Here is a 13,242-nt window from a genome sequence, read left to right on the forward strand (position 1 = left end):
ACCCCTTTACGGATGAGAAGGTCGTAACTACAATCTTGACGTTATTCGGGTTTTCGAAGACTTTCTAACCTAAAAAAATTAGCTAGTTTTTCCCGTGGGAAAACGTTTTATGGTTATATTAATTTAATATTAAAATAATATTTGTTGAGGGAAAAGAGTTGAAAAGTTTAATTTATTTAAGGAATGTTACTATTGAATGGAAGTTTTATTTGAATTGAATTTAAGCTATTACTGAATGGAAAAATGATTGGAATTGACATTATTTTAGAATTGAAAATTGGAATTTTTTTTAGTATTAATAATATACTATATTGTATAATACTACATTTGATATGATATATAATATTAATAATATATTATATTGTAGGGAGCTGTTGACTCGAGTGACATGAAGTTCTTGCTACCACCCTCGTACGCAAATTAACCCGACCACCTGAATTAATGGCTTTAAAAGTCGCTTGATGACTTGGGCCTATGGTGGTACCTCGGGTAGTAGCCTAACTGATTAATAATATGCTATATTCCATTATATTGTATAATATTAATAATATGCTATATTCCATTATATTGTATAATATTTATAATATGCTATATTCCATTATATTGTATAATATTAATAATATGCTATATTCCATTATATTGTATAATATTTATAATATGCTATATTCCATTATATTGTATAATATTAATAATATGCTATATTCCATTATATTGTATAATATTTATAATATGCTATATTCCATTATATTGTATAATATTAATAATATGCTATATTCCATTATATTGTATAATATTAATAATATGCTATATTCCATTATATTGTATAATATTAATAATATGCTATATTCCATTATATTGTATAATATTAATAATATGCTATATTACATTATTATTATTATTATTGTATAATATTAATAATATGCTATATTACATTATTATTATTATTATTATTATTGTATAATATTAATAATATGCTATATTACATTATTATTATTATTATTATTATTATTATTGTATAATATTAATAATATATAGTATGATATGATATGATATGATATGATATGATCTAATATTAACAATGTATGATATGATATGATATGATATGATGTGATCTAATATTAACAATGTATGATATTATATGATATGATATGATCTAATATTAACAATGTATGATATGATATGATATGATATGATCTAATATTAACAATGTATGATATGATCTAATATAATATTAATAATATATGATATGGTATGATATAATATTATTAATATATGATATTATATAATAATATTAATATATGATATGATGTTAATAATATGTGATACTATATGATATTAATAATATGTGATATGATATGATATTAATAATATGTGATATGATATAATAAAATATTATTAATATACGATATGATATGATATAATATTATTAATATACGATATGATATGATATAATATTATTAATATATGATATGATATGATATTAATAATATGTGATATGATATGATATGATAAAATATTATTTATATACGATATGATATGATATTAATAATATGTGATATGATATGATATGATAAAATATTATTTATATACGATATGATATGATATTAATAATATGTGATATGATATGATATGATAAAATATTATTTATATACGATATGATATGATATTAATAATATGTGATATGATATGATATGATAAAATATTATTTATATACGATATGATATGATATTAATAATATGTGATATGATATGATATGATAAAATATTATTTATATACGATATGATATGATATTAATAATATATCATATAATATCATATTCATATTATGACATAACATTACATTACATTAATACATTCAAGATTTCTGAAAAGGCTTACGTTCTCAAAACGTAATTTTTCGAGTTAGGGTGTTTCTACCTTCAAAAGCAAGCTACCCGGTGACGTAGCGGCTGCTCGCAGCGGGGCATTTGAGCAGTTCGCCTTAGAGAATTGTCCTAGCGCGGGATCACCTTTATTTCTTTGGGTGTTGGCTCCGTTTCGCAGGGGTCTTCCTAATGACCCGCCCGCAACAGCGGCATCGGTAGCTTGCCCGTTTCATTATTTAAAGGACTTTCAGATGCCCCCAGCGCCCCCCAGCGCCGCGTTCTGTCTCAAGCGAAACCTTCTTTGTTCTTATATATTATCCCCGAATTCCATCTGAGCTGAGCTCTTTTTTCCTTCGGGCGCAGGATTTAATTAATATTGGGGAGTATTAATCGAATTATAGGGGGCGCTCGTGCCCGGGCACTTACACTTTCGCGCAAAATGGCTCCCGATCGGATTTATGAAGCAGCGTCGGCTGCGCCTCTACCGGACGTTATACGCGTCGTAAATCGCGTATGAAGATTTAGAATAATTAATTTTTGCTAGACTTATATTTAATATAGTATACTAGATAATTTAAAGACCACACTAGGGAACTTTGTATGGTAAACAGTCTGTGCGCGATAAAGCTACACTTCTACACGTTCCAAGTACAAGTTTCCTTGAGTGGGATTGACCTCTCCAATGTCGGAAGTAGACGGACTATTTAGACCTGCAGATGTTAGTTCAAGAGCAGATGTTAGTTCAAGAGCAGATGCTAGTTCAAGATCAGAGGTTAGTTCAAGAGCAGAGGTTAGTTCAAGAGCAGATGTTAGTTCAAGAGCAGATGTTAGTTCAAAAGCAGAGGTTAGTTCAAGAGCAGAGGTTAGTTCAAGAGCAGATGTTAGTTCAAGAGCAGATGTTAATTCAAGAGCAGATGTTAGTTCAAGAGCAGATGCTAGTTCAAAAGCAGATGTTAGTTCAAGATCAGAGGTTAGTTCAAGAGCAGAGTTTAGTTCAAAAGCAGATGTTTTTCATTAATATGTTTAACTAAACTTCGGAAGAAGGTTATTAGCGTTGCTCCCAATTCACTTCATGCACTAAAACCAATCAAATAATAAACCGAGGCGACTGAAGCAAACGCCGGTGACAGTTTTCCCTCCCCCTCTGCCGTGGTAAAACCAGAAAAACCTGTTTAAAATTGTGGGGTTAAGCTATCATCCAAAAACGTGTAAGGGGAACTTGTGGGAGTACAGACGTACCTTTGTTATGTACAGCTTGCAAATTCTACACGTTTTCTGGTGCTGGCTTAAACTGTCTATTTAATAACTCACTATTTTCCAGAATTAAGAGCTAGTTTTACTTATGTAATCCTTTTAATTTTAATGAAACGAATTGTGTGTAACTCAAACTTATTTAGCAGCTACAGTGATAATTTTTTGTACTTCGTGATTTTGAAATACAGTATCTTCTCAATATTATGAATTTAGTTGAATTTAGTGCGATTATGCATCGTTTATATTGATCCAGATTTCATTGTGGACGTAATGTTGCGAAAAATACTACACTTTGATCATAGAAAAATCAATAAAGCTTATTATTAAATAAAAAAATTACAAATTATATTACGTCACTGTTGGTTAGTACTTGGATAACTCAGAACACTTTTCGCTTTAAGAAACATATATAAACATTGGATTGACCAAATTCGCCAAGAAAGACCTCATTTAATAGCTTAGATATCGAGGGATTTGGGAAAAATACCTTAAAGTCGTAGATAGTAGACTTAAGAAGTTTTAACCTTTAAAACTGATATTTAAATCTTTAAATATTAGAAAAATAGAAAATATGCCTGGACAAAGGTCATAGTTACAAATATCGAAAATTAATATTTTTATACATACCTAGCTAGCCAAAAGTAGCATTCCCATTCTTAGTTGTTCGGAGTTATCCAACGGTGTTCGGAGATAGAGAGTAATTGGTTTTTGAGCTAGCTTATTTGGTTGGGAGTTAGCCAGCAAAATTACCTTCGCCAAAATTAGTTTATTTAAAATTTGGCTAATTTAGAAAGTTGAAAATGTGTTAAAATGTGTTTTATATCCCCCTTTTAAATTTTCTCTGTGCTCACAAATAACTAACAATTGTAAGTTATCCGTATAATATGTTCGGAGTTGCCATATACTACCCTAAATGCTTATATGCATGCATTATCATTGGCGTTCCAAGTTAGCAGTGAGTGTTCCAAGTTCGCAGTAAGTGTTCCAAGTTAACAATGAGTGTTCCAAGTTCGCAGTAAGTGTTCCAAGTTAACAATGAGTGTTCCAAGTTAACAATGAGTGTTCCAAGTTAACAATGAATGTTCGAAGTTATCAGTAAGTGTTCCAATTTATTAGTGACTGTTCCAGGTTAGCAGTGAGTGTTCCAATTTATCAATGAGTGTTCCAATTTATCAATGACTGTTCCAAGTTAGCAGTGAGTGTTCCAAGTTAACAGTGAGTGCTCCAAGTTAACAGTGAGTGTTCCAAGTTAACAGTGAGTGTTCCAAGTTAACAGTGAGTGTTCCAAGTTAACAGTGAGTGTTCCAAGTTAACAGTGAGTGTTCCAAGTTAACAGTGAGTGTTCCAAGTTAGCAGTGAGTGTTCCAAGTTAATAGTGAGTGTTGCAAATTAACAATGAATGTTCCAAGTTATCAGTAAGTGTTCCAAGTTATCAATGACTGTTCCAAGTTAGCAGTGAGTGTTCCAAGTTAACAGTGAGTGTTCCAAGTTAGCAGTGAGTGTTCCAAGTTAGCAGTCAGTGTTCTAAGTTGGCGTAAGGCCGTTCCAATTACCATCCACTGCTCCAAGTTGAAATTCGCTATAGCCTAAAATGTATATCTAAAGGGGCTCAAAAGATGAATCCAGGGTGGAAATGTGGCTAAAGAGTCATATTTCATATTGCAAGAATAATAAAAATTTTGACTTTATTGAAATGAAAGTTAATCAAGTATTTGTAAAAAGTGTTCAGTGTTGCCAGTCCCTACCCTATAGTACTCATGGAACATAATTATAAGAAACAAGTGTAGGTGGCGTAACGGCGCAAGCTTCTCTGAGACCTATGATATATCGTCTGCTACAGACAAATTAAAAAGTAATAAGAACGTTTTTCCTTAAATAAACTTATCAAAATATAAGCAAACGCTGTAAAAATTATATTGAAATGCAAATATCATTATTTATAAAGTCAAATTTAAGAATAATGATAAGGAAAAACTAATGCTTTAGCCGGTACCCATCTAGGTTTCAATGGCGAACCAAAGGGGGCGTAGCGATAGTTTTCGGTCGCGAAAAGTTCCCGTCTGCATGCAAGTAAGCTGTGAATCGGAAATGAATTCCCCCAAAATCCTGGCCTAAAGGAAATTTTTGATATTCTTTAATCTAGGAGCAACAAACACAAGAAGAACGCAGCTAGCCTTTAAACACGTTAACGCAGTGTTGTGTACCAATTTTATTGGACGAGTCTTTACGCTGAACGTTTTACGGGGGGGAAGACAATTTCCGAATTTTCCCCTTCCGACGGCAGTAGGCGCTAAAGCTTCTAACCAATGAAAACTGTACGCAAGAAAATGCACGACTTTTGACGGGTTGCGTTCTCCTTGTGTGGGGTGCTGTTTTTTGCTTTTAGCTTTAAGTGACTTGTGGTCTCAGAACTGGCGAAGGGACAATATCTAAAAACACTCGGAAGAAGGAAAACAGGTTGGCGTGGTCCTTTTTAACCCTTTGCTTTGTTTTTCCGTCGCAGTTGAGACGCGGCTCGTTGACTTAAGTGGTCGGAAGTAATTGGCAAGAAACGCCATAATAAGAAAGAGATTAAAGTAGTCGTTTCTTATATACGGCGACGCGTTGCTGCGAGGCCAGCCAAGAAGGGCGATACCGTCGAACGCGTCGCCCATACAGATGGCCTCATCAGAGGCGGGATAGACACTTCCCCACGCCCTTAATCGGCCCATAGACGGCGCTGTACATAGTGAATCTATCTAGGTGAAGCCAAGGCGTAAGACGGAAGCAATATCTTTCGTTTCGGCGCGCCAAGAACATTACCGGCTATAATCTCTCTCCTGCTGCCCCACTAGAATATGACAGTAATAATGGCTTCTGTAATGGACTTTCGTCTGAAATAGTTTCCTTGATGCCTGAATGATTCCCACATTCCTTAAAACGGGAATGTTTCAACACGGGTTTCGAGGTGTAACTAACAGAAATAGTTTGTTTCTGAGAAGGGACGGAGATATTTGAAATTGGGTCGGATCGTATTATAGGCCGGTTGTCGTTTCGTCAACCGGCATTAGGTTGTCAGCTCGTCGTAATTTGTCAACTGGTCCCAATTTGTAAATATATCCTCGTTTTCTCAACCGATCCAAATTTAGTCAGTTGATCGTAATTTGTCAACTGGTTCTCAATCGTCTGCTGGTCCTAGTTTGTCAACTGGTGCTAATTTGTCAACTGGTACCCCTTTCTTCAGCTGGTCCTCCTTTGGTCAAACAGCCCTAATTTGTCAGCTGGTCCTAGTTTGTCAACTGGTGCTAATTTGTCAACTGGTACCCCTTTCTTCAGCTGGTCCTCCTTTGGTCAAACAGCCCTAATTTGTCAGCTGGTCCACGTTTTGTCAATTTTTCTTATTAATAAGCCGGTGAGTTAACCAACCCAAATATTACACTGGCCCTACTATTGCCTACAGATCCCCATAGATTTGTCAACTGCTTTTAGTTTCGCGGATTGCTCAAAATATTCTTTTAGAGGTTCAGTTCTCCATCCCACCATTAGAGTTTTAATTAGTTAATTAAAAGTATCCCTGTTCCCAAACAGCGTTTAAAATCTACAGCTTAGAAAAATACTAAGTTGCTTTTAGCCACGTCTCATAGTTTAATTTTAATTAAAATTAAACAATAATTTAAAATACATTTACCACCTAGCATTAAAATATCAATTCCTCGTAATGACCACCCAACCTAATTTAGTTCGCCAAACCAATTGCCAGAAAATTAAGCCGACAAATTTCGCATTTACGTCAACTCGAACACATAAACAAATATTTAACATTTACCCGTATTAATTTCCCCGTCGCTAATGCACTTATAATACGTTTATAAGACAACGGAATTCATCAAAACACTAAAAAACAGACTCGGCCTCGAGGTCTGTCATATCAGGACGCTAAACCCATTAGCGGCCACAAGACTTCGTATTTCCCCTAAAATGAAAACAAAAGATGTTAGAACCGAGGGTCCGAATAGCCCCCCTTCGTTCCACCCCGAAAATATTTTCTCTGGGGATTTTCTTGGTCCGACTTTTAATGCGGACCGCGCCCTTCGTGTTTCGTCCTTTAGTAATTGAACGCGATACGGTCTCTGGTAATTTCTATCAGCTTAAAGAGTGTCTCGTAAGAGACTCCCCTATCATTACAACTTACCCGAGACTTTTTATTACCCGTCCCCCATTCGCTCCTCCTCCTCCACCACGTATCTCCGGAAAGAACCGAACGATATCGACGCCTTCCGAGCAGCTAGACGCAAAAGATATTGCCTTAAAAAAATCAAGTCCCCCCCCTTCCTCTTACGAGTTCCGGGAAAAACCGAACGATTCCGACGCCTTCCGAGAAGCTAGACGAAAAAGACATTGCTCTAGAAAAGTCCGTTACCCTCCCTCCCCTGCGTATCTCCGGAAAAAACCGAAAGAACCCGACGCCTTCTGAGCAGATTATGCGGATAAACGCGAAAGATATTGCCTTAGAAAACTCAGGTACAGTGTGTGCAACGTAGGATAATAAGCGAAAGCGAAGGCAGCGTGGCCTAGCGGAGCGCTACCAGGATTGCAAGACGAAAATAACCCCAATCCTATCCTACATTCGTTTTAATTACAAACTACCGGTTAAACGCGACGGCCATTAGCGCCAGTGGTTGGAAGCCGCGGTGTCACGCGCCAAAAGTAACGGCGTCGCGCGATTAGTCTCTTTCGTGGACACTAGATGGCAGCGGCTTTGTACGCGGGAGCCGCTGGCGCCTTTTGTTTTAACGTCTCCTTGATTTCCCCCAAGACTACAAAACCTTTCTATCGTAATAGATATACGCCTCTATCTCTGCGCGCCGCAGAACTGCCTCTCTCTCTCTTATAAATACGCGGCAAACTTAATGTCACGGGCGCGCGCTACCGTCGTAGATGCTACGGCATATAGCGACATCTATATCCAAATGGACGTTTCGCGGGAAAGAGCACCCCATTAGGTCAATGAAAAGGTGCCTTTAAAATTATTTCCTCCCTCCGTCTCTCGCGGATACCGAAACGTGCCACAAATAACAATTAGGCTTAGATCGAGCGAAGGCCTACTCGTCTGTCAAGCGGCCGAAACCTAGTAAACGCCATTTTTAAAAATTATCCAGTTAGAAGGAAGTTCAAGGATTTGAAATCTACTACTATTTATGCATATTCCTAAAAATCTATCGACTAAAATAACTAATTAACAAATTTGAGTAATTTGTTTAGGATTTAGATTTTATTTTTTATAATCGACGTAAAATAAATAATATATCGTTATAGCAAGTGTGTCATGGTAAAAATATTTAAAGAATAACATACATGGTTTTACCATGGAATGTTATTTTAGTTCTTTGTCAAAACAGTCAATTTTTTGGTCAGATTATTTGGTTTTATAATGGTAATAACCATCTAAACAGTGTATTTCTATTTTATTTGGTTTCAGTGTATTTCAATTTTATTTGGTTTTAACGTGGGAATATTGAATTTTTGGTTCCAACTCATTTGGTTTTACCATAGAAATATTAAATCTTTTGGTTGAAAGTCTTTTGTTTTTGCCATAGAAATATTGAAATTTTGGTTCAAAGTCTTTGGTTTTACCATAGAAATATTGAAATTTTGATTCCAACAGATTTGGTTTTACCATAGAAATATTGAAATTTTGGTTCCCCTTGTTTGGTTTTACCATAGAAATATTGAAATTTTGATTCCAACAGATTTGGTTTTACCATAGAAATATTGAAATTTTGGTTCCCCTTGTTTGGTTTTACCATAGAAATATTGAAATTTTGATTCCAACAGATTTGGTTTTACCATAGAAATATTGAAATTTTGGTTCCCCTTGTTTGGTTTTACCATAGAAATATTGAAATTTTGATTCCAACAGATTTGGTTTTACCATAGAAATATTGAAATTTTGGTTCCCCTTCTTTGGTTTTAGCATGGGAATATTAAATCTTTTGGTTGAAAGTCTTTTGTTTTTGCCATAGAAATATTGAAATTTTTATTCCAACAGATTTGGTTTTACCATAGAAATATTGAAATTTTGGTTCCCCTTGTTTGGTTTTACCATAGAAATATTGAAATTTTGATTCCAACAGATTTGGTTTTACCATAGAAATATTGAAATTTTGGTTCCCCTTGTTTGGTTTTACCATTGAAATATTGAAATTTTGATTCCAACAGATTTGGTTTTACCATAGAAATATTGAAATTTTGGTTCCCCTTGTTTGGTTTTACCATGGGAATATTTAAATTTTTGTTCCCCTTGTTTGGTTTTAGCAGGGGAATATTTAAATTTTGGTTCCCCTTATTTGATTTTACCATGGGAATATTTAAATTTGTGTTCCCCTTGTTTGGTTTTAGCATGGGAATATTTAAATTTTGGTTCCCCTTATTTGATTTTACCATGGGAATATTTAAATTTGTGTTCCCCTTGTTTGGTTTTACCATGGTAATATTTAAATTTTGGTTCCCCTTGTTTGGTTTTAGCATGGGAATATTTAAATTTTGGTTCCCCTTGTTTGGTTTTAGAATGGGAATATTTAAATTTTGGTTCCCCTTGTTTGGTTTTAGAATGGGAATATTTAAATTTTGGTTCCCCTTGTTTGGTTTTAGAATGGGAATATTTAAATTTTGGTTCCCCTTGTTTGGTTTTACCATGGGAATATTTAAATTTTGATTCCCCTTGTTTGGTTTTACCATGGGAATATTTAAATTTTGATTCCCCTTGTTTGGTTTTACCATGGGAATATTTAAATTTTGGTTCTCATTATTTGGTTTTACCATGGTAATATTTAAATTTTGGTTCCCCTTGTTTGGTTTTAGCATGGAAATAATTAAATTTGTGTTCCCCAAATTTGGTTTTAGCATGGGAATATTTAAATTTGTGTTCCCCTTATTTGGTTTTACCATGGGAATATTTAAATTTTGATTCCCCTTGTTTGGTTTTACCATGGGAATATTTAAATTTTGATTCCCCTTGTTTGGTTTTACCATGGGAATATTTCAATTTGGATTCCCCTTGTTTGGTTTTACCATGGGAATATTTAAATTTGGATTCCCCTTGTTTGGTTTTACCATGGGAATATTTAAATTTTGGTTCTCATTATTTGGTTTTACCATGGTAATATTTAAATTTTGGTTCCCCTTGTTTGGTTTTAGCATGGAAATAATTAAATTTGTGTTCCCCAAATTTGGTTTTAGCATGGGAATATTTAAATTTGTGTTCCCCTTATTTGGTTTTACCATGGGAATATTTAAATTTTTATTCCCCTTGTTTGGTTTTAGCATGGGAATATTTAAAATTTGATTCCCCTTGTTTGGTTTTACCATGGGAATATTTAAATCTGTGTTCATCTTGTTTGGTTTAGAATGTGAATATTTAAATTTTGGTTCTCCTTGTTTGGTTTTAGCATGGGAATATTTACATTTTGGTTCCCTAATTTGGTTTTTTCATGGGAATATTTAAATTTTTCGCTACAAAATGGTTTAATTTAATTCCCACACTAAAAAGAAATATCTGTTAAGCTTTAAATATGAAATTAAAAAAAATTAAAAAGAGTAATTTTAGTCTTTTTTAATCAAATATTACCCAGAAAGCGTTTATTACTCCCATTGTTATAAATCATCACAACAAAAAACAAATAACTAAATGTGTACTTTTGGCGTTTATTTGGTTTTGTCATTGGGACAGCCGCGCGTTTTAACAAAGGCAGCTTCGTTTTGTTGGGGTGTAGTTTCAATTTTTAGGCAGAAGAAGCGAAGTGGCTTTGTGGGAGGAGAAGGGTTGCATTACGTCATTTCGCGGCGCCAAGGGGGAGGGGGGGGGGTGGAAAAAGACAGATGTCTCTCGATGGTCAGAGTTACGCCCAACCTGGACTTAAATGTTCCACACGAAAAATTTCAAAATATTATATCACCGTAAGTGGGCGTCTCCCATCGCTTTATGCGCCTTGAATGCGTAAATGACTGTTCAATCAAAATAGACCTTTTTTCGGTGAAGTATGCCTAATATTGAATCGTTAAAACTCTATTTAAAATGATATAATGCACTTTAAATGATTTAATGCTCGTGGTTTTTGCATTATTTACTAATTTATTTGCAATTGATATTTTGGTTGATATTTGAGAAGTTGAATAATTTTAATTTCGAGTTAATATATTTGAGAAGTTTAATAAAATGTTATTTTCGAGTAAATATATTGGTGATAGTGGAATAAAATAAATAAAATAACGTTATTAACCATTATTTATCATTTTTACAAATTTAAAACCATAACGTAATTCACCATTATTTACCAGTTTTTCCCTTTAAAAATCATAACGCTAATAACCATCATTTACCACATTATTTACTATTTGTTAAATACTACTTCGGTACACTGTGAATAAATATATATTTTCCAGCTTTCAGTAGTAACAAAGGATGACCAAATTTTTTTCAAAGGGCCCTTAAAGAAATTAACATATGGAGCGCTTTAATATATTTAGCCTACCTATCCCAAAAATCCTGCCCAAGACAATAACACTACTAGCTCATTGAAAGGCATACTCCATTCGTAAGATATATACTTCTGTTATTAAGGATATTGCAATAAAACTAGAGACGGAGAACTAACAAAATTTGAAGATGAAACACGAGGGCGAGCTCATTCTCAAATTCCTAGCTGTCTTTGGCGAAAGGGTTGTCAAGTGTCCGAAAGCGTTTCTAAGCATATAGGCGTTGGCAACCGCGTGTACGCACACACGGCTGAAGTTTGCCCAAAGATTGATTTAAAGCCTGTAAGACAGTGGCCGGCTCAATCCCCCTCCAACTGAGACTTAAGTAAACCGTAAGCTTTGGAAAGGAAACATTTACTCTGCGTTTTAAACTTTCCTCCTGGAACGAGCGAGTCCACGACGCCTGTCTCAACCCTTCCTGGTCCGCCCGTCTTGTGTGCTCTGTTGGCGCTTTATTTGCCCAAGGACTTTAGCCGACATCTTTCCCCGTAGCACTTTAAACACGCGCGCGTGTAGAAGTCACTCTTAGTCATGGCCCTGTCCTTATATTAAGGAGAGATTGTCAAAATATCAAGAAAATAGAAGCACGCTTTAATAAGCGCCTCGTGTTGGGGTTATTTGGGGCGAATTCTTAAGATCTCTGAAGATAATCAGTGAGGGGGTAAAATCTTTGTACACTGATTACTGAGTTTTGAAAAGTGTTCGGTGATTTCTCTTTTAGCTTTCCGAGCTCTTTCCAGTGATGTCTTACAATCTCTCGGTGATTTTTTACAATTTCTCGGTGATTTACAATTTATCGTTGATTTCTTACAATCTCTCGCTGATTTCTTACAATTTATCGGTGATTTTTTACAGTATCTCGGTGATTTCCAGTGATTTCTTGCAATTTCTTGGTAATTTACAGTGATTTCTTACAATATCTCGGTGATTTACAGAGATTTCTTACAACTCTAGTTGATTTCCAGTGATTTCTTATAATATCTCGGTGATTTCTTACAATTTTTCAGTGATTTACAGTGATTTCTTACAATTATTCGGAGATTTCCAGTGATATCTTACAATCTCTCAGTGATTTCTTACAATATCTCGGTGATTTACAGAGATTTCTTACAATTTATCGATGATTTACGGTGATTTCTTACAATTTTCCGGTGATTTAAAGTGATTTCTTACCATTTTTCGGTGATTTACAGTGATTTCTTTCAATTTCTCGGATATTTTTAGTGATATCTTACAATCTCTTGGTGATTTACAGTGATTTCTTACAATATCGGTGATTAAAGTGATTTCTTACAATATCTCGGTGATTCCCAGTGATTTCTTACAATTTATCAGCGATTTCCAGTGATTTCTTACAATTTATCGGTGATTTACAGTGATTTCTTACAAAATATCGGTGATTTCTTACAATATATCGGTGATTTATTACAATTTCTCGGTGATTCCCAGTGATTTCTTACAATTAATTGGTGATTTACAGTGATATCTAACAATCTCTCGGTGATTTCCCGAGATTTCTTACAATTTATCAGTGATTTCCAGTGATTTCTTACAATATCTCGGTGATTCCCAGTGATTTCTTACAAGCTCTCGGTGATTTCCAGCCATTT

The sequence above is a fragment of the Leiobunum rupestre genome, chromosome 5 (genome assembly GCF_980474605.1).
Source record: "Leiobunum rupestre chromosome 5, qqLeiRupe1.1.hap1, whole genome shotgun sequence".
Lineage (NCBI taxonomy): Eukaryota > Metazoa > Arthropoda > Arachnida > Opiliones > Sclerosomatidae > Leiobunum > Leiobunum rupestre.